This window comes from Symphalangus syndactylus, chromosome 3 (assembly GCF_028878055.3).
Source record: "Symphalangus syndactylus isolate Jambi chromosome 3, NHGRI_mSymSyn1-v2.1_pri, whole genome shotgun sequence".
Classification (NCBI taxonomy): Eukaryota; Metazoa; Chordata; class Mammalia; order Primates; family Hylobatidae; genus Symphalangus; species Symphalangus syndactylus.
The window spans coordinates 62,249,405-62,273,367 of NC_072425.2; the positions used below are offsets into that span (position 1 = coordinate 62,249,405).

The 23,963-nt window shown below is 39.6% G+C and overlaps 1 pseudogene; it reads left to right on the forward strand.

Moving 5' to 3' along the window:
• Nucleotides 1-6,137: 6,137 nt before the first annotated feature.
• LOC129479282 (probable ATP-dependent RNA helicase DDX10) lies at nucleotides 6,138-10,910 on the forward strand (annotated as a pseudogene).
• Nucleotides 10,911-23,963: the final 13,053 nt, after the last annotated feature.

The following is a 23,963-nucleotide window of genomic DNA, read 5'->3' on the forward strand; positions in this document are numbered from 1 at the left end:
GGGCAACATAGCGAGTTTTTTGTCTCTACAAATAACTAAAAAATTAGCCAGGTATGGAGGTGCATGCCTGTAGTCCCAGCTACTAGGGAGGCTGAGGCAGGAGGATCTGATGACCTATGATCTATGTGCTATGATTGCACCATTGCACTCCAAACTGGGCAACAGAGCAAGACCCTGTCTTTAAAACAAATAAACAAAAAAATCCTAAGTCAGCAATCTGGAAAAAAGTGGCAAAGGAGCCACCAAATGACACATCCTTTCAAGAAAGGCTGTTGAAGCAAAGCAAGGCACAGGACAGTGAGGGTAGTGTAGAAGCTGGCGCAGAATGCTTGTACTTAAGGACAGGCATAACTTAAAGGGAGTGACTATAGCCTCCAATAAGAGAAGCACTCCAGCCTGGCTCTCCCCTGCTTCATCCCAATTTCAGCTTTTATCACTTCATGAGAACTGTACCATGGTAGAAGTAAGACCTTTGAATCTGCCAGTAATACTTCATCAGATCTGTCCTCTGCAGTCAGCTAGTGACTTCCTATATGTCACTTTCAGTTTGTGGCCCTTTTACCTTAGCTTAGTTGGCCCTGCATTTGCCTCTACTGCCCTCTCTTCCTGACAGACCTGTCTTGTCCTGGGCCTCAGTTTCTCAGCTTTTAGAAGCTTTAATCATTCTCTGAGGCCTGGCTCAGTCACAGTCAGAATTAGTCTTTCCCTCCTCCATTTCCCTCCCCTGTCTCCACGAGCTCCATTCTTCTGTAGAGAGCAAAATTAAGGGCTGGGCCAGTTGTGTGGTAGCCCAGAGTAACAATCTATAAGAGGGGGCTTTCACTGAAATAAAATGGTACCATGGTACCCACAAGCAATTCCATAAATAGCTGAAAATATATACATATAAATTGACCTTAAAAATATGAAAATCAGCTAGGCGTTGTGGTACACATCCGTAATCCCAGCTACTCAGGAGGTTGAGGCACGAGAATCACTTGAACCTGGGAGGCAGAGGTTGCAGTGAGCCAAGATTGTGCCACTGCACTCCAGCCTGGGTGACAGAGCGAGACCCTGCCTCAAAAAAAAAAATAAAAAATAAAAATTGATCTTGCTCATCAAAGCTGAGGGTACACTTGAATAGAACATTAAAAATTCAGGCTGGTAATAATCTCTCCCCTGCTAAATAAATGCAGAATAAATATTTTTTAAATATTGTTTTTTAAGGATATCAAATTATCTTTCCCAGCATCTCTGCCTGGTATGATCTGGGCCTGTTTTTGTTACAATCTAACTACAGTACAGTTAGTTGCATATCTGCCTTTGTCACTTTTATATTTGTATTCCCCAGAAGTTAGCACAGTGCCTTGCATATGGTAGGTGTTCAATTAAACTATGTTAGATAAATTAATTGGTAGTCTTCCTTACACCCAACTACAGGCTATAGTTTAACAGAAATTGGGAAAGAAAGCTGAAAATTATCGCAAATACACCAAGCTGTTTACCTTAACTCTTCCAGGAAATCTGAAAAAGTAAACAAGCAAATTGAGAGAGATAAACCAGTTCCCTTTGTAAGGATAACTTGTGCCTGCCTAAGAGACACTGCTATGTGAAAGAAGGAAGGAGAGAGATGTTATTCAGCAGAGCTGATGAAAAGCACAGCTTTTCTCTTCCTCCTAAGTTGAACATTGACTAAATGGTCTCATTATTTGTTTTATAATTTTCTAAACCATTACACACACTCACACCCAATGCCAAATACAAATAATTTCATTAATCCAGTTTTGAGATTTTCCACCAGACTCTTTATCTCCGTTAATGCAGAGTAACTGAAAGTGAACAGTCAACATGGTAAATTAGACTAGAAGTAAATTCACCCATTTGATTCTTTCCTCTGCCTTTCCTATGCTGTTTTCTGTTGACATCTCACCATCACCATAAGCATACACATACAAATACATACAGCACACTTGTGCATCGGTACCCCAAGTAAAATTATTACATGAAATAAATCACCTTCATTACACAGAAAATTATGTCCCATTTCTTAGGTTTCTTATGACACGTTCTTTGGATTCAATCAGACTACCAGACCTAAATTCTATACAAACTCCATCATTTAATATCCATCTAACCTTTGGCAAGTCACATAACTTCTTCTTTGAGTCCCAGCTTTTCTTCTGGAAAATGGAGTTGATGATGTTCATCTTTCAGGCTTTCTGGAAGTGTTAACTTGGATAACATAAAAATACCCAGTGCAGTTGCAAAGACACAATGAGCACTCAGTTAAAGTGCCTCCTTTCTTACTGTCTAAATTTTCTCCTAAAAACTTGGGTCACATGGTCAATGAATTTCTTCTTTTTTTTTTTTTTTTTTTTTTTTTTTTTTTTTGAGATGTAGTCTCACTCTGTCACCCAAGCTGGAGTGCAGTGGCGCCATCTCAGCTCACTGTAAGCTCCGCCTCCCGGGTTCACACCATTCTCCTGCCTCAGCCTCCCGAATAGCTGGAACTACAATGCCCGCCACCACACCCAGCTAATTTTTTTGTATTTTTAGTAGAGACGGGGTTTCACCATGTTAGCCAGGATGGTCTCGATCTCCTGACCTTGTGATCCACCTGCCTCGGCCTCCCAAAGTGCTGGGATTACAGACGTGAGCCACCACGCCCAGCCGGTCAGTGAATTTCTGAAATAACCCACTATAAGTGTGAAATTGTTTGTATGTACTTAACCCCACTCCCATAGCATTCCTGCTAGCATACACTGGGACTCCGTGAAAATTAGACCTCCTATCCCCCAACCTTCTACCCTCACCAGTGTTCCACTGAATGCAGCCCTGCAGGCCTACAACTTGTGGAATGGGGCAGGACCTGAAAGCCTGAGTGTTTCTGCATTCTGAATCAGCATCTCGCCAAACCTTTGTCTTCACCTTATCTCCAATGAACATAAGGGTAGTTCTTCAAATCCAATTTCCCAGGAAAGTTGAGGCAAAAACTCCTGAGGATTCCAGAACTTGGAATTGGTTTACAGCACAGGATGGATGATTTGTGATGCCACACTAAGTCAGGACTCAGAATATAAATAGCACCAACTGCAAATGAGAAATTTCCCTTCCACCCAGTTCTACTGATGCATATATAATGAGGTGACACTGGGCCTTGCAGTTAGGCTTCCTGAGTCACAATTTCCTCATCTACGAAATTGAGTTAATACCTGCCCTATTCCTTACCCTCACCAAACATTATGAGGTCCAAGTAAGTTGGTATGTGTGAACTTTAAATCAAGCCAATACGAGACAATTTATTATCAATTTCTGCCCCCCTAAATTCATCAGAATCACAGTAACAAACCAGCTGCTTAACAAACATAAAAGAAGCAAGCAAACAAAACATTGTGACTATTATCAAAATATTTAAGTGTTAACACCCAACTGAGGCATCATCTTTTCTGTAAGCCCATCCCTGATTCTCCACGCCATGTCACCCTCTCCTCAGATGAAATGAACTTGTTCCTCCTGATGTTGCCTCTGCATTTATAGCTACTTCTTTGTTGCACATACCTCAGAGAGTTATAGTTAGTTGTTTGCTTGTCTGTCACCCCTGCCAGACTGTGAGCTCATTGAGGGCTGGAGCCATATCTGTAACCTAACCCTGACCTGGCTCACTGCGTGGCACATAAATCCTACTGTAGGTATCTTCAGAGGTGAAAGGAATGAGGAGCATTCTGACCCGCATTCTTTTCTCAACTCTGCACCTCACTAATGTCATGACAGAGCTTGGACAAACTCCTTTTCTTCCATGAAATGAGGACATCAGACTAAATCAAGTTTACAAACTCCTGCTCCACAGGCCCAATCTAGTCCTTCAGACATGGTTTTTGGCCTACATAGTTGATGGAGTTAAAAAGAAACCTCAATTAATTATGAACACTTAGAGAGCAGAAAATTTCATGTAAAACTTGAATTTTTAGCTTCTGTTTAAAAATGAGATTTCATAGCACTTGTTGTCACTCTCTATAGCAACAATGGATGGAGCTGGCTGGTATGTCCCCTCTGAGACAGGCTAGGAGCCACCAAGTCCACCGCAGTTCTCTTGATCCAGTCACTCATTTCTATTACCTGCCTCTGTCCTTACATGCATTTCATTAGAGTTTCTAAATGCATTCTAGCTGTAATAATATCACTCTGGGTCTTTAGGAATCTTCTCCTAAACAGATAAACACACATATATTTTTTACCATGCAGACAGGAGGCTCTGAAGCCACCACTCCTATCGCACTAGTCACTATCCTCACCATCCTCACCCTGGGCTAAAGCCCCTTGCAATTAATGAAAGAAAGGAAAATACATCAAATAGAGGAAAAAACAGGAAGAAGGAGGAGGAGAGGGAGGCTTTAGCTACAAATAGTGCTACTAGAGGTATTATGATATCATGTGTGGAAAATTAGATAGTTATACAGTTCCAGATTTTCCATACAGCAAAGCAATCATCTTGTCTATGATCCTGGAAACACACATAATAGAGGATGTGAAAAACTGGAGGTTAATCATCAGAAATTATTATGGCTTTGGGTGCCACTCCCACTGCTGTTCTCTCCCTCCTGCTCCCCATAGCCCTCTTGCAAGGAGGTGCAACTAGCAATTTGAAATTTACACACCTTCACAGGAGAGATGCCCCACCTGCAGCATATCCATAACCTCCCAAGGCAAAGCTGCCATTACTTACAGTATAATCAGTAGCACAGCAGGTGCAGAGAGGAGGAGAGAGCTAGGTACATATTAGTAAGAAGCCTGATGAGTCCAACATACTGCTCTTCTCTAACAAGTATTGCCCCAGGAAATTTAAAATAGCACATATCGATGTGCATGGCATATATCTGCTAAACCCATGTGGTGTTTGATTGGACAGATCAACACCAACCTAGCCTGCATTTTCTCTCCAGCTTCCTTCATACTCTGGCTAGATCAGTTTGAGCACAGAGCCCAGCATAAACTCTGTCTTTAGAACATTTGGCTGGTTTCTTACAAAACTACCCACATCCCTAAATTCCCAGGATTTCCCCTTTCCCAAAAGCTTCAAGTTGATAACTGAAAGAAAAAATTATATTCTTTTCCCATGCCATCATCTTTTTAGACTAGTATTCTTGTCTCATACCACAGTCTTTTAGTCTTGAGACTACTCCATCAGCTAATGAAGAGCAGAAAAGTCTTATTTTATAAATATTTTTTATTAGCATTTATGCTTTGGAAGTAGAGAATTTTAGTAAGAAAAGTCAATAACAGGCCAGGCACAGTGGCTCACACCTGTAATCCCAGTTACTCGGGAGGTTGAGGCAGGAGAGTCGCTTGAACCTGGGAGGCAGAGGTTGCAGTGAGCCGAGATCGTGCCACTGCACTCCAGCCTGGGCAACAGAGTGAGACCCTGATACACACACACACACACAAACTCAATAACTAGCACAATTAAATTGCAAACTGTTCCACTCTTTCCCGAAATATTCAAAGCAATCTATCTAGGTGCAGCTGTCAGTCAGTTTCTCCATCTCATGAACATTGTTCTCAAAGGTGATAGGTCTGGAGAGAGATGATAATTAACAGCAAATCCATAAGCTACATCTCAAAAAGACAGAGTACACTCAAAGTGTACACACTATTGACAATTTATCCACACCTTTTTCTTCTATATGAAGGATAACACAGGCACACATCCACAGCGTTGGAGAGAAGCACAGGTTTGGAATCAAGAATTTTTAATTCTAGTCCTGGCTTCATTAGCTAGAATTGTGACCATCAGCAAACTCCATAACTTCTGTGGATTTTTCTTCAACTTCAAAATAAAACAGATGAAATAACTTCTAAAGTGGTGCTTTTAAAATTTTAAGATGCAAATGAATCACCTGAAGATCTTGTTAAAATACAAAGATTTAGAACGGACTTGACAACCTGCATTCCTAATGAATTCTCAGGTGATCCTGATAACTGTCGGCCCCATGGACCATACTCTGACAGTAAGGTGCTGGAGCACTGCTCACAAACTTGGCTGTGCACTAGCATCACATGAGTAGTTTAAAAATACCAACACTTACGCATGCGCCTCTGTGCGTTTTCCACATGCTGGTTCCAAGAGCCTGGCCTTAGGTGTCTCGTATCTGGGGGTGATCCCAGCTGTCGCTGCCGCCGCAATGGGCAAAACTGCGGACTTTCCAGGTTCGGGAGCCCGACCCGACCCAGTGCGGAGCTTCAATCGCTGGAAGAAAAAACACAGCCATGGGCAGAACAAAAAGAAGCAGCTGAGGAAGCAACTGAAGAAACCCGAATGGCAGGTCAAGCACGAGGGTAACAGCCGCCTCATGCAGAACTATGAGAAGATAAATGTAAATGAAATTACAAGATTTTCAGATTTTTCCTTGTCCAAAAAAACATTGAAAGGTTTGCAAGAAGTTCAATACTGCTTGGTAACTGACATACAGAAGTAGACCATTGGATTGGCTTTGCATGGTAAAAATGTACGTGGAGTGGCCAAAACTGGATCTGGTAAGACTTTGGCTTTCCTTGTTCCAGTGCTAGAAGCCTTATATCATCTGCAATAGACCTCAACAGATGGGCTGGGGGTTCTCATAATATCACCTATGAAAGAACTGGCCTATCAGACCTTTGAGGTTCTCCAAAAGGTAGGAAAGAATCATGGCTTCTCAGCTGGTCTCATCATTGGTGGAAAGTATCTGAAACAGAAGCTGAGAGGATCAACAACATAAATATACTCGTGTGCACACCAGGTCGGCTTCTTCAACACATGGATGAAACACTATTTTTTCATGCTACCGCTCTCCAAATGTTAGTTCTTGATGAAGCATATAGAATCTTGGATATGGGCTTTGCCGATACCGTGAATGCTATTATTGAAAATCTCCCCAAGAAACGTCAGACTTTACTTTTCTCAGCAACACAAACTATATCTGTAAAGGACCTGGCATGCCTGAGTTTGAAAAACCCTGAGTATGTCTGGGTTCATGAAAAATGAAAATATAGCACCCCTGCCACCTTGGAACAGAACTACATAGTCCGTGAGCAGCGGCAAAAAATAAGTGTGCTATTGCTTCAAAGAGAATAAAATACCTAGGAATCCAACTTACAAGGGATGTGAAGGACCTCTTCAAGGAGAACTACAAACCACTGCTCAATGAAATCAAAGAGGATACAAACAAATGGAAGAAAATTCCATGCTCTTGGGTTGGAAGAATTAATATTGTGAAAATGGCCATACTGCCCAAGGTAATTTATAGATTCAATGCCATCCCCATCAAGCTACCAATGACTTTCTTCACAGAATTGGAAAAAACTACTTTAAAGTTCATATGGAACCAAAAAAGAGCCCGCATCGCCAAGTCAATCCTAAGCCAAAAGAACAAAGCTGGAGGCATCACGCTACCTGACTTCAAACTATACTACAAGGCTACAGTAACCAAAACAGCATGGTACTTGTACCACAACAGAGACATAGATCAATGGAACAGAACAGAGCCCTCAGAAATGATGCTGCATATCTACAACTATCTGATCTTTGACAAACCTGACAAAAACAAGCAATGGGGAAAGGATTCCCTATTTAATAAATGGTGCTGGGAAAACTGGCTAGCCATATGTAGAAAGCTGCAACTGGATCCCTTCCTTACACTTTATACAAAAATTAATTCAAGATGGATTAAAGACTTAAATGTTAGACCTAAAATCATTAAAATCCTACAAGAAAACCTAGGCAATACCATTCAGGACATAGGCGTGGGCAAGGACTTCATGTCTAAAACACCAAAAGCAATGGCAACAAAAGCCAAAATTGACAAATGAGATCTAATTAAACTAAAGAGCTTCTGCACAGCAAAAGAAACTACCATCAGAGTGAACAGGCAACCTACAGAATGGGAGAAAATTTTTGCAACCTACTCATCTGACAAAGGGCTAATATCCAGAATCTACAATGAACTCAAACAAATTTACAAGAAAAAAACAAACAACCCCATCAAAAAGTGGGCAAAGGACATGAACAGACACTTCTCAAAAGAAGACATTTATGCAGCCAAAAAACACATGAAAAAATGCTCATCATCACTGGCCATCAGAGAAATGCAAATCAAAACCACAGTGAGATACCATCTCACACCAGTTAGAATGGCCATCATTAAAAAGTCAGGAAACAACAGGTGCTGGAGAGGATGTGGAGAAATAGGAACACTTTTACACTGTTGGTGGGACTGTAAACTAGTTCAACTATTGTGGAAGTCAGTGTGGCGATTCCTCAGGGATCTAGAACTAGAAATACCATTTGACCCAGCCATCCCATTACTGGGTATATACCCAAAGGACTATAAATCATGCTGCTATAAAGACACATGCACACGTATGTTTATTGCGGCACTATTCACAATAGCAAAGACTTGGAACCAACCCAAATGTCCAACAATGATAGACTGGATTAAGAAAATGTGGCACATATACACCATGGAACACTATGCAGCCATAAAAAATGATGAGTTCATGTCCTTTGTAGGGACATGGATGAAACTGGAAAACATCATTCTCAGTAAACTATCGCAAGGACAAAAAACCAAACACTGCATGTTCTCACTCATAGGTGGGAATTGAACAATGAGAACTCATGGACACAGGACGAGGAACATCACACTCTGGGGACTGTTGTGGGGTGGGGGGAGGGGGGAGGGATAGCATTAGGAGATATACCTAATGCTAAATGACAAGTTGATGGGTACAGGAAATCAACATGGCACATGGATACGTATGTAACAAATCTGCACATTGTGCACATGTACCCTAAAACCTAAATTATAATAAAAAAAAATTGCAAAAAAAAAAAAGAACTTATTTATGTCCAAAAAATAAATAAATGAATAAAGGGAAAAAAGTAAAAAAAAAGAAAAAAAAATAAGTGTGCTGTATTCCTTTTTGAGAAGCCATCTGAAGAAGAAGAGAATTGTATTTTTTTCCAGTTGCAAAGAGGTCCAACATCTGTACCGAGTGTTTTGCCAGCTACGTCCTGGTATTTCTATCCTTGACCTCCATGGTCGACAGCAGCAAATGAGAAGAATGGAAGTCTATAATGAGTTTGTCCATAAGAGAGCTGCAGTACTCTTTGCTAGTGACGTTGCAGCCATGGGGCTGGATTTCCCAGCTGTGAATTGGGCTCTTCAGTTTGATTGTCCTGAGGATGCCAACACATATATTCACAGAGCAGGTAGAACTGCCAGGTAAAAAGGGGATGGTGAAGCTTTATTAATTTTGCTTGCCCCAGAAAAAGCTATGGTGCAGCAGCTTCTTCAGAAGAAAGTACCTATGAAGGAAATCAAAATCAATCCAGAAAAACATAGATATCCAGAAAAAATTGGAATCTTTTTTAGCTGAAGATCAAGATTTAAAAGAAAGAGCTCAAAGGTGTTTGGTCTCCGATATATGATCGGTATATCTGATGAAGGATAAAGAAGTATTTGATGTGAGCAAGTTACCTATACCTGAATATGCCCTGCCTCTTGGGCTTGCTGTGGCACCACGCATAAGATTTCTTCAGAAAATGCAGAAACAACCCACCAAAGAATTGGTAATGAGCCAAGCTAATAAAGTAATTGAGCCAAGGGCTCCCTCCCTCACCAATGACAAAGTGGAAGAATTTAGAGCCTTCTTCAATGAGAAAATGTCCATCCTTCAGAAAAGTGGAAAAAGACTCAAAGGGACAGAGCACAGACTGGCTAATGATACTAGTGACGAAGAACAGGAGGAAGAGGAAGACGATGAAGAAGAAATGGAAGAGAAACTGGCAAAAGCAAAAGGATCTCAAGCTCCATCTCTTCCTAACACCAGTGAAGCAAAGAAGATCAAGGAAGTTCCTACGCAGTTCCTGGACAGAGATGAGGAGGAAGAAGATGCTGATTTCTTGAAGGTGAAGCGGCACAATGTGTTTGGATTTGACCTTAAAGAGGAGAAAACATTACAGAAGAAAGAACCTTCTAAATCCAGCATCAAGAAAAAAGTGATCAAAGTTGCAGAAGCAAAAATAGTAACGAAGAGAAATTTTAAAGCAAATAAAAAGATAACATGTACTGATGAAGGGGAGTTGGTTCAGCAGTGGCCACAAATGCAGAAATCTGCCATTAAGGATGCTGAGGAAGATGATGACGCAGGTGGTATCAACTTAGATAAAGCAAAGGGAAGACTTCAGGAAGAGGACAAATTTGACAAAGAAGAATATAGGGAGAAAATTAAGGCAAAGCATCGGGAGAAAAGAATGAAAGAAAGGGAAGCCAGAAGAGAAGCCAACAAAAGACAAGCAAAGGCCAAAGATGAAGAGGAAGCCTTTCTGGATTGGAGTGATGTTGATGATGATGGAATTGATCCAAGCACACTCCCAGATCCAGATAAGTACAGAAGCTCTGAAGATTCAGATAATGAAGATATGGAAAATAAAATTAGTGATACCAAGATGAAGCAGGGAATGAAGAAGAGGAGCAACAGTGAAGTGGAAGACATGGGACCAACAAGTCGTAACAGAAAGAAGGCCAAGTGGGACACTTTAGAGCCCTTGGATACTGGCCTGTCTCTAGCGGAGGATGCAGAGCTGATGTTACATCTGCTAAGAAGACAAAGCTAAATACTTCCTGCGCCTGCCTTTTCCTTGAAATCTTGGTTATGATTGTGTAGACAAGAAGTTGAAAAACAATTGATTTGGGGGCACTTAGGTACCATATGTCCCATTCCCAAAGGGCACATTTCTGGATAGAAGCGATCGTATCTCCAAGTCCCTCTCACAGGACATGCTTTGTGCCATCACTGATCATATTCAGATTGAGGTGGATGATACTATTTCCTGACCCCGTTTTCCAGCATGTGTTCTGTTAGATTTTTATCCATGGGTTCCTAGGCCTTGTCATTGGAAATGCTTCCTTTGTTTTACTGGCAAGTTCTGGAGCTTTTGTGTCATTGTTAGAAATTCCTGTCTTGCTTACTGTACAGAAGTTTCTATGTTACTGTTAAAATTGCTCATGATTTTGATGTATTTAATATCTGCAAAGAGACTGAGTATGATGGACAGCCCTGAGAAAGAATGAGTATTTTTGAATTGAGATGATCAATAATAAACATATTTCCTATTAAAAAAATACCAACACCTAGGCTCCACACCAGAGTCTGATTTAATGACTATAAGCTGTGTTTGAGCATGGGGTGCTTTTAAAGCTCCCCAGGTGGTTCTAGTGTAGAGCAATGTTTGAGGAACCCTGTCCTATTCCTTAAAATTCTAAAATGATGACCTTTATTTTTCAGTCACATTACATTTGTAGAGTGAAATTCCTTGTTATCTATTATCTCATGACAACCCAGAGAGCTAGCAGGGTAAACACTATTAACTTCGATTTACAAAAGAGATAACCAAGCACCCAAGAGTCAGGAGAATTGCCTAATGACATACAGTTAATGGAGGACCTTCTGCTACTAGAACAACTAGAACACAGCATTCCTGATAAACAACCTGTGTTTTCTTCAGATTGCTTTGCACTGGCTATACAAACTAATAATGACAAAGAGAAAAAATGATAGTAGCTTTTCTGCCCCAAATTCCACTAAAAATAATATGAATGGAAATGTAACAGAGAAATACATGCAACTAGTTAAACAATTAAATGTGTAATTGGTGAAGGAGCTACTTGGCTGCTGTGGGTGATACTAACAAGCAGAGTAAGGTTGCTAAGGGTATGTCAGCAGGACCAGCCATTAGACATCAAGTGAGCACAGCCAGATGGATTAATGCAGTACTAGGAATACAACAAAATGTACTGGGGAAGTGCCATAACAAATCATGGGCAAGAGACCAGAGAGTCTTCCATTTGATAAAACTAAGAATTCATTGGAACTTGTTGAGATAGCCATCCCACTTCTAAACACTGCAAAACCTACACACAGAAACAAAACAAACTTAAAAGTTCTGGCTTTGGAACTAAAGCAAATGGTGGGAATTAATAAACAGCCAAGTAAACAGGAGGTAGAAAAGAAGAAACTGGTATTTTTTAACGCTTACTATGGGCCAGCCAGTTGTATGAATTATCTGGCCTTACTCTTATTTGTAAGGTAAGCTTTATTATTCCCATTTTACAAATCAGAAGGTGAGTCATAGAGTTTGTCTTTTACACCAACTTACATTTGAATGTCAGAGGTGGGTTTAAGCCTAGATCTGTCTGTTTCCAAACCTTTCACGTCCTTTCTTCTATCCAAACTAATTCCTGTAACTAAATCAAACATTTTCAGGTAAACTACTGTTCTTCCCAAAATCTTCATCTTGTCTATGTAGCAGGGACAAAATACTATTATAATGTCATAACTTGTTGATCCTGTTATTCCACGAAACAATAAAAACACTATTTATAGATTTAGCCAAAACAAAATCAAAAACAAAAAAATTCCCATTGATCTTCTGGCCTTTTGGCTTTGCAAAAGTGAAGCCCAAATCCTTTTCAACAGACACTGAGAAATTGCACCCTAAAGGTCAGATGTGGCCTACCAACATGTTTCATTTGAAATATACAATATCAACCATCACAGTGTTTTTTAATTTTGGAATTATAAAACAGTCACCTCATAGAAATGGGAATTCCTGTTTTCTCTCCAAATAGTAGGAAGAGTTGGGAATGCCCCATTCATGCTCTCTTGTGGTGTCAATAGCTAAAGCTGAGTCCCATGTTCTCTGTAGGTGAAGCATCTGTTATCCACTTACCATGGTCTCCATCTTTCCCTATTTAATATATATGCCAGATGATAAATGTCATCACACTTAAGCTAAATATTTCCTCAACTTTTTCCTATCAGAGGTTGTGTTAAAAAATACACCCAAGAAGTCCAACCATTTATTTCAAAAAAAGATTGAAGACAGCATACTTTTTCTTATACCAAGCCCACATCATATATATATATATATATATATATATATTTTTTTTTTTTTTTTTGAGATGTAGTCTCACTCTGTCACCCAGGCTGGAGTGCAGTGGCACGATCTTGGCTCACTGCAAGCTCCGCCTCCCGGGTTCATGCCTTTCTCCCGCCTCAGCCTCCTGAGTAGCTGGGACTACAGGCACCTGCCACCATGCCCAGCTAATTTTTTTTTTTTTTTTGTATTTTTAGTAGAGACAGAGTTTCACTGTGTTAGCCAGGATGGTCTCGATTTCCTGACCTCATGATCCGCCTGCCTTGGCCTCCCAAAGTGCTGGGATTACAGGCGTGAGCCACCATGCCCGGCCCATCACCCATTTATATTTACCAGATTATAAAAGTATCTGAATTTATAAATCCTGCTTTTCAGGAATGGGTGAGCTGAGAAAACCAGTTACTAAACTCTTCTATCTAATAACATAAAAGGCCTTCTTAAATAGAGGTAGAGTTTCATCTGAAAAGGAGGTTATAGGTTTACTACAACATGGACCACAGCCTGGAGATAAGGAGAAAGTGTTTTGTTATTCTTTTTTCTTTGCAGTTAACCCAAGAGAAAGTTGGGGTGTCAGGTCTCTGAATAAAGGAAACCTGGTCAAAGGTTCTCACTCCTGTTGTGGAGGTAAACACTGCCACTGGGATGGAACAGAGAAGAAGGAAAAACAGTAAACATCATCCTGTAAAAGAATATGGCCTCTGAACTCTAGGAGTTATAATAGGAAAATTCATATTTAAAGTATTTTTCTGTGTTGTAATTTCCTGAATTACCTGCAGCTCTTTAGTAGAGTTTGCAAAATGTTTGCATTTAATCATAAGTATGCCACAGAGAGTCAGATGAGGGGCTTGTTTTCACATTTGGAACAAAGTTGCAATGGAGTGTGGAAGCAGCCTGGAGAAGCTGCCACAATACTCCCAAATCCATCCCCCAAGATCAGATTTGGAAAACAGAATGTGTTCCTTGGGGATTTCCAGATACAAGAGGGATGAGAACCTGAAGACAAGTCTTCCTGTGGTTATGCTGAATGTGACAGTGAGGAGACCTACTATTACTATTCAGATACAAAAGGGGCCTGTGGGCCCTGATACCCGGAGGACCTGGGGATACTTGGTTTACTAACAAACACAGTGGCAGTGAAACCTGATCTGTGCCATAGTTTCTATCTCTACAGGATGCCTCCAGAGCTGTTTATATGTAAAAATAATAATAAATGAAAGAATTATTAAAATAACGAATGATATTATATGTGTGTCATTAATGGTATGTGTCTTCTTGATAGGTTTTAAGGTTTTTCCAGGCATGTAGCCAAGACAAATCCAAAAACTGGAAGGAAAATCAGTGTTTAATGGAATAAAAGTGTGACTAGTGTTTCAAATTAATGTTTGAACCTGTAAAGACTGTGATGCCTTTATCTTTGCTCCCTATATATCTAGTACACAAATTCTTCACACATAGTAGGAGCTAAACAATTGTTCATTTAAATTGAAAAAATAAAATAAAAATTATCATGAGTATCTGAGAACTATCTTAGTTCTCAGACAATAAGAGAATTAGTATCTGAGAACTAAGATAGTTGTTCATAAAACTATATTCAGAAAAATTCTTGCTTTCTAGAAAGACATGTCATGGGAATTCTGAGAGATGTCTGCAGTAATTCACAATTATTACTAACAGGATGTAGGTGCTGACAGGTAAGTAAGTCAAGTCAGCTTCATCAGCTAAGAAATCAGCATTGGTGCTAGACACTTCTTTATCTCATGCAATCCTCAATAACCCTACAATGTGAATATTATTCAATTTACGAATTATTACATGGTAAAGACCTTTGTGGCCCTCTTGTATTTTTAAAAATATAAATGTATTTGCAGTGCCAAGAGCAAATCATAGAAAAATGTACTAATGGCAAAAAACAGCTATTCATGACCTATTACTAAAGAAATCAAAAGATCTGTTCCTCACACTTGCTTGCTGTTTTGGAACATTCATACTGGCCAGAGCAATAATTATTGATAAATGAGCTTCAAAATTATTCTTTGGCACAACAGATCAGTAATAACATCTGTGTAAATGTAATATCACAACATAAACACTCGAAGCCACATGGAAGAAAATAATGCAGTTTGGTTTGGTTTCATTTAGGGGAGCTTATTACATATTTTTTGAACAAGCCATTCTCTCTATAAAACTCAGCTAGCAAATCTGCCTTGCCTATTATCATTGTGAAAATAATGTAGCAAACAGATGGAGGGTTTCATACAATTTGTTGAACTAAATTTAACAGGTTTGGCTGTGAGTGTTAACTTATTTTTATATTCTATTTGTGCTGTGTTTGTAATAGATGCACACACATGAATAAAAACAGAAAATCTGTACACCTAGTACAGCTGGTTTGATAATGTTTTTATTATAGCACGACATACTTCTAATTATAAGGCTTTATATTTGGGCCACCAAGAAATTCTGGCTGCAGAGCTGCTTATGTGGCATTCACATAACAAAAAATATAAATACTATAGAAACATTTGAACCCCTTTTCCACCTATGGCACCATATGTGAAAGGGACTAGGACCATAGTCATTAAATTAATAATAACCTACTAAATAAATGAACAATCGAAGAGCACACTACAACTCTTAATAGGGGGCATTTATTTGGCTTACAGGTCCAAGTAGGACTGCATCGGTGACAGATGAAACATGGAACACTATGTCAAAAACATGAGTCAAGAAAATTGAGTGCCATTAAATGTTAAATGGTAGCAAGAATCCTCAAACTTCAACTCAACTTTATGATGTGAATTCTATGTTAAGGAAGCTCTCATTTTATCAACACAAGGAACCAATTGGAACATAATTGAGAAACCATTTTTAAGCAATATCCTCCTAAAATTACTTATTAACTCATGTTACCCTGTGATCGTATTTCCCATTCATTGAAATGGCAGGATGGAAGCTATAAAAGTAATGTATGTGATGGTAAAGAGAAGTAAAGAGTGCGAGTCATCAGGAACCTCTCCTCTACACCCAAAAATAAGCTGGACACATAGGAGACACATATAAACACAGTCACATACACACCAAAGAAGATCCAAGTGGGGGAAAAAAATAGCAAGGTGCAGGTCCACATTCAGAATTTTACATTCTCCAGGGATACAATAATATAATATACATGAAACTGGCTTAAGAAAAAGCCTTGTAAATTTATTTGAATTAAACAGTCCTTTATTTAGGTAGACTGTACTCGCCAATAAATTGCAACATATTTTGAATTTGCACCTCTGATGTTTGAAAAAACATCTATAATTAGGAAACAAGGCCTGAGCCCTTCTGCCCTCAATTAAAGTCCCTGCTCTCCTTGTCAAGGCTTCACAGTCCCTCTTTCTCTTATGCTTGACAGAGCAAAGGCAGGTGAGTCACTGATTTTAATCTCACTAGTCTTTCCCAAGGTGCCAGCCTTAGCAAGATTTTTATTATTGAAGAGGAATATGATACAATCTCATTCATCTGGCAGGTCCTCTTAAGCTATTTTTGTTTGAATATTAATAGTATCGAAACAAAGTTAAAGTAATGGTATGGATCAGACATGGACCACCCAGAGACTATGTTCTTTAAAGCTGATCACACTTTCTAAAGCAAACCAGTATCTGTTTACAAAGTAAGAAAAGTGATTTTTACATAATAATCATAGATATATAATGATATAGGAAAATGAGATAGAAAACAACATATAGACTGAAAATAAAACAAAGTGAAAAATTTGCTTGACAAAGTCACCGTTGTTCCTGTAGCAAAAAAACCTAGTCCATTCCACTGAGTTTATCTCTGTCTCTGGACTGTAGGAATTTACCCTTCAGTCAATCAATACTCAGTAACCTCTCTCTATGGGATGCAAAACTCCCAAAACATTATTTTTAAAGTGTTTAAGTCCCTTTTAATTACATTAATAATAAATGGCACTTTTTGTTTATTCAGCGTCTTTGTATTCAGAGATCCAGGATTTTTTGCCGAAATTCTCAAATTCAACTACTTTATTATTAACTCTCAATGATTTTTTTGTTTAAATTCTCTAAGAGTATGTACCATTACAAGTATTTTATATTTTTAAAGTTCCTTTCTAATGCTCATCATCACTGGCCATCAGAGAAATGCAATCAAAACCACAATGAGATACTATCTCACACCAGTTAGAATGGCGATCATTAAAAAGTCAGGAAACAACAGGTGCTGGAGAGGATGTGGAGAAATAGGAACACTTTTACACTGTTGGTAGGACTGTAAACTCGTTCAACTATTGTGGAAGACAGTGTGGCGATTCCTCAGGGATCTAGAACTAGAAATACCATTTGACCCAGCCATCCCATTACTGGGTATATATACCCAAAGGATTATAAATCATGTTGCTATAAAGACACATGCACACATATGTTTATTGCGGCACTATTCACAATAGCAAAGACTTGGAACCAACCCAAATGTCCACAATGATAGACTGGATTAAGAAAATGTGGCACATATACACCATGAAATACTATGCAGCCATAAAAAATGATGAGTTCATGTCCTTTGTAGGGACATGGAGGAAGCTGAAAACCATCATTCTCAGCAAACTATCGCAAGGACAAAAAACCAAACACTGCATGTTCTCACTCATAGGTGGGAATTGAACAATGAGAACACTTGGACACAGGAAGGGGAACATCACACACCGGGGCCTGTCCTGGGGTGGGGGAAGGGGGGAGGGATAGCATTAGGAGATACACCTAATGTTAAATGACGAGTTACTGGGTGCAGCACACCAACATGGCACGTGTACACATATGTAACAAACCTGCACATTGTGCACATGTACCCTAGAACTTAAAGTATAATATAAATGTATGTATAAAAAAAAATTCCCTTCTAAAAAAATCCCTTCTGGCAATAATCTTTCTTTCAATTACTGTTAGCATTAAATATTTTTTAAAGCCATAATTGCCCATATTCTTCATCTTTCTTTGTATCTCTGGATTCTATTTTTCTCCCCACTTCTTACTAAGAATCTTTATGAGAGATATTTTTTCTGTTTCAAGTCCTCTGAATTACTTTAATTGCTCAATTTTCTCAACCATTCTTTTTTTTTTTTTTCGAGACAGGGTCTTGCTCTATTGCCCAGGCTGGAGTGCAGCGGTGTGATCTCGGCTCATGCAACCGCCACCTCCTGGGCTCAAAGGATCCTCCAACCTCAGCCTCCCAAACAGCTGGAACTATAGGCATGTGCCACCACTCCTGGCTAATTTTTGCATTTTTTTTTTTTTTGTAGAGATAGGATTTCACCACATTGCCCAGGCTGGTCTAGGACTCCCGGACTCAAGGGATCTATCTGCCCCTCAGCCTCACAAAGTGCTGGGATTACAGGTATGAGCCACCCCACCTGCCCTAAACTATTCTTTATTGCCTTCATTCTCTGATTCTATCTTCTTACTTTAAAGAATACCTTTAAGTGTTTATTTCCCAATTTGTGCCTACCCCTATATTAGGCTCTGTGAGAAAAAAAAGAGCAGAACCCAGTGTTTCTGCCTTTTAAAAGCTTACTACTAAGGACAAATATTTGGAACCCTTTGAAATTTTTATTTCTTGCTGAAGACATAAGACATCCATACAAACAACAGCAAAGGGTTTGTCATCAAGTTCATATGTAGTATACACTGAGCTGGTTACAGATGTTTCTAGAAAGAAAACACATAACTTCTTCTCAACCTCTCTTGAGATTCATATTTCTAAGTGTCACCTAGATAAACCATAGATGGGTCAAATTCAGAATGTTAAAAATCAGTATCAGCATTTCTACAAGCTCCTGTCATTGCTCCAGTTTTCTACACCTGAATTAGTAACTATTTTAATTCACCAGTTCAGTCTCCAATAAGTTGTCCTTAAGGATGTATCCTCATTCTCCATATCTAGAATGAGGTCTGGTTGATGCAAGCTTCTACATACCTCTCAATTCTGTCCCTACTGCCTCCCTTCTCTTCCCATTGCCATTGCCTTAGTGAAAGTGAACCATCTTACCTCACATGGAGCACTGCTCATTCCTCTTCCTGCCTATCCACAAGCAGAAAGATCTTTCTAAAACATACATTGCAACAGAAAACAGCCCACTGATGGTTCCCTGTGGCCTACAGGATAAAGTACAAATCCCCCTTTTCAATCCCTAGAGCCTGTCCCCAGTTTAACCACAGCCTTCCTTTCCAACCTTGTTCTAGCCTCCATTCATGTGCACCCTACATTTCAGCTTCTCATCATTCCCTGCACATCTCAGGCTTCTTCACAACTCCAAACTTCTACTCACTCTGTTCCCTTCAAGAATGACCTTCTCTCATCAAGAATCCCCTGAATCACAATGCCTCTTACAGGACCCAGCTCCAGTGAGAAACTTTTTACAAATCATTCAACTACAATTAGTCTTCCCCTGCTTGTCTTCCAAAGCACTGTATCTATGTCTCTAGCACAGTGTTTTTCACATATAGTTCACACATATTTAAATAATTTATACCTTCTTCCAAACTCTTCAAATATATAAATTTGGACATTCATCTTTAGTCAGCAGTATCTAATACCATGTCTGGCATAATAGCTAGCCAACAAATTCTGAATGAATAAATGGAGAAATTATAGATGGCATTAAGAGAGAATGTGGAATTTCAAGATTTGCCTGAAGAAATAAAACATTTAGTCTGTTGAGGAGTCCACAAATACTCAGACCTCATCAGAATGAATCCCATTACAAATATGGTTTATCTAAAGTTTTTTTAGATGAGAAAATAATTTTCCTTCTCTAAATGCAGTCTGTCTAATAGCAGGTCTTCAGAACTACAAAGATCTGATGGATAAGAAGAAGAGAACTGAAATCTTCACAGGTCATTGGGTCTATTATCAAGTAGAAGTTGTCTTTCAAATGCCTCGTCTATGCCCATCAACTGCAAGAAGAGGACATTATAATTCTCTAACTCCCACCACAATGAAAACGAATGTAATACTCAGGAATTCCAAGGAGCTTAGAGGGACAAGAAGAAGGTGAGTACATGGAATTTTTCTCATTTTCCTGTGAATTCAGAGTATACTCTTTTACTCATTAATTTACTTCTGAGCTATTGTGCACCATCTCTATTTCACCTCAGCTCTTTCAGACACACAAATCTGGAGAAAGGGTTTGGAGGGGGAATATTTCATATTTAGTCAAAGCAACGAATATTTTGAGGTGGCTGTAGACATCTGTTGTGACGATTTTAACTGGAGTTATCTTGTGCAAAGGCAACAGATGTTTTCTTCCTGGAAAGGTTTGCTCTTGGCCACTGAGTTTCCACTTCCAAAGCAGATTTGGAGACTTGGGCAAGATTTGTATCTCTCCCATCTCAAATTTCTGATTTTATCTAAATCAATGATTCTCAAAGTATGGTCTGGGAACCTCTGGGGATCTGTGAGACTATCAGAAGGTATGTCAAGTCAAAACTACTTTCCTATGAGTAAGAAGATGCATGTACCTTTGAGTTTTCCAGAGTGATATTGCAACAGGTTGAATGCAGTGGTAGATGTGAGACTCCAACTGTCTTTCTGACAGACATTAGAGATTTGTAGAAATATAAATAAGGCCATTTTTCTCACTAAATATTTTTGTCTTAGAAAATAATTATTTTCAATAAAAATATGCTATTTATGAAAGCATTTAATAGGTTTTTAATGTATTCATAAGTAATTTTTAAGTTTGTTAAGTTTAATTTCTAATATTATTAATATCAATAGATACAAACTACATAAACACGACCTCTTTTTGGTCCTTAACAATTTTTAAGACTGGTAAAAAGTCTTGATATATTTTTTGGAACGATTGATATAAAACTTGGGCTAAACAAAAGTAAAACTGGCAATTTTCAATTCCCAAGCCAAATTATTCAAATTACTCTTAAAACACTTATTTCCAGCAGAGCTTTCTAAAATACCTAATTTCAGCATCTGACTCTTTCATTAACTTGTTGGGTAACTTCAGCCATGTCAATTAGCTGTTTGAGAATAGTGTTTTTAGAATCATCTGTAAAATGAGAATAATAACAATAATAGCTTATTGGATATTACTAAGTGACCGACATTGTTCCCAGTGCTTCATATGTATTAATTGCTTAATCCTCATAACCACCCTATGAAAAAAGTACTTACTATATTATCCCAACTTTGCAGAGAATAAAATAATTGAAGCATAGAAAGATAAAGTAATGGGTCCCCTAGTCAGATATCTAATAAGCATTAGAACTAGGATTTGAACCCATGCAATATGAGTTCAATGGGTTCATTATATATACTGCCTCTCAGACCCCTTTAGCTGTAAATGGCTATAAAGAGACAGTGTCTCAAAGAATGCATGTCATATACAATGAGTGCTGATCTCCAGGCTTTCATCTTTTAACTTTGTAAAACCTGCCTCCCCTGCCTCTTTACCTTTTCACTTTGCCTTATGTCTCTTCTTGTAAGCTCTTTCTCTAATATTATTTTCCAAATATGATCCTTTAGAAACATACAAAAAAAGATAATCATGTTACTCTCAGTGTTTATGACAAATTTCTCTATTTGTAAAATTCTGAAAGGACCAAATTAAATATTCCTATGGTCTGTGACCCATAGGCTGTCAGTATGCGAACTCCGATACAATGGAACCAAATCAATTGCATTTCATATGATTTTATAGTACCACATATCATGTGATATTAAACCAAAAATGTGGAGGTAATTATGCAATTATTAAAAAAGAGTAGCAATACAACTACTACCAGTTCATAGAATGAAGCTACTTGAACAGACAGGAACTATCTGGAGAACATATTATCTGAAATACTGACTCAGAAAACCTGTGAAAAAGCTGAATGAGAAAGAACCTGAGAAAAAGCAAGGGGAAAAATGGGAGGAGGAAGAAAAAGCAAATCATGTCATTCCCTGACTCAAAACACTGCAGTGAGTTCCAAATTCAGTTATAATAAAATCCGACTCTTAATCACTGTCTACAAGACCTTACACGGTCTTCCCGCATACAACTCTTACCTGTGATCTCTACACTCTGGTCAGGCAGGCTTCCTTTCTCTTTCTTCGACATACTAAACCCTACTTGAGGGTCTTTAAATTGTGGTTGCCTAAGCCTCAGATATCTCTTTTCCCAAATCTTCAGCTCAAAGTCACTTCCTTTAAGAGGTCTTCCTTAGGGGGTGGAGCCAAGATGGCCGAATAGGAACAGCTCCCGTCTCCAGCTCCCAGCCCCAGCGACACAGAAGACGGGTGATTTCTGCAATTCTGCTTGAGGTACCAGTTTCATCTCACTAGGGAGTGCCTAACAGTGGGTGCAGGATAGTCAGTGAAGCGCACTGTGCGCGAGCCGAAGCAGGGCGAGGCATTGCCTCACTCGGGAAGCACAAGGGGTCAGGGAGTTCCCTTTCCTAGTCAAAGAAAGGGGAAACAGACGGCACCTGGAATATCGGGTCAGTCCCATCCTAATACTGCGCTTTTCCAACGGGCCTGGAAAACGGCACACTAGGAGATTGTCTCCCACACCTGGCTTGGAGGGTTCTATGCCCACGGAGTCTCGCTGATTGCTAGCACAGCAGTCTGAGATCAAGCTGCAAGGCAGCAGAGACGCTGGGGGAGGGGCGCCCGCCATTGCCCAGGCTTGCTTAGGTAAACAAAGCAGCCAGGAAGCTCGAACTGGGTGGAGCCCACCACAGCTCAAGGAGGCCTGCCTGCCTCTTTAGGCTCCACCTCTGGGGGCAGGGCACAGACAAACAAAAACTCAGCAAGAACCTCCACAGACTTAAATGTCCCTGTCTGACTGACAGCTTTGAAGAGAGTAGTGGTTCCCCCAGCATGCAGCTGGAGATCTGAGAACGGACAGACTACCTCCTAAAGTGGGTCCCTCACCCCTGAGCAGCCTAACTGGGAGGCACCCCCCAGTAGGGACAGACTGACACCTCATTCAACTGGGTACTCCTCTGAGAAAAAACTTTCAGAGGAACTATCAGACAGCTGAATTTGTGGTCTCACGAAAATCCGCTGCTCTGCAGCCACCACTGCTGACACCCAGCCAAACAGGGTCTGGAGTGGACCTCTAGTAAACTCCAACAGACCTGCAGCTGAGGGTCCTGTCTGGTAGAAGGAAAACTAACAAACAGAAAGGACATCCACACCAAAAATCCATCTGTACATCACCATCATCAAAGACAAAAAGTAGATAAAACCACAAAGATGGGGAAAAAACAGAGCACCAAAACTGGAAACTCTAAAAAACAGAGCACCTCTCGTCCTCCAAAAGAACGCAGTTCCTCACCAGCAATAGAACAAAGCTGGATGGAGGATGACTTTGATGAGTTGAGAGAAGAAGGCTTCAGACGATCAAACTACTCTGAGCTATGAGAGGAAATTCAAAACAACAGCAAAGAAGTTAAAAACTTTGAAAAAAAATTAGAAGAATGGATAACTAGAATAACCAATGGAGAGGAGGGCTTCAAGGAGCTGATGGAGCTGAAAGCCAAGTTTCGAGAACTACGCGAAGATTGCAGAAGCCTCAGTAGCAGATGCGATCAACTGGAAGAAAGGGTATCGCTGATGGAAGATGAAATGAATGAAATGAAGAGAGAAGGGAAGTTTAGAGAAAAAAGAATAAAAAGAAATGAACAAAGCCTCCAAGAAATTTGGGACTATGTGAAAAGACCAAACCTACGTCTGATTGGTGTACCTGAAAATGACGGGGAGAATGGAACCAAGATGGAAAACACTCTGCAAGATATTATCCAGGAGAACTTCCCCAATCTAGCAAGGCAGGCCAGCATTCACATTCAGGAAATACAGAGAACGCCACAAAGATACTCCTCGAGAAGGGCAACTCCAAGACACATAATTGTCAGATTCACCAAAGTTGAAATGAAGGAAAAAATGTTAAGGGCAGCCAGAGAGAAAGGTCGGGTTACCCACAAAGGGAAGCCCATCAGACTAACAGCTGATC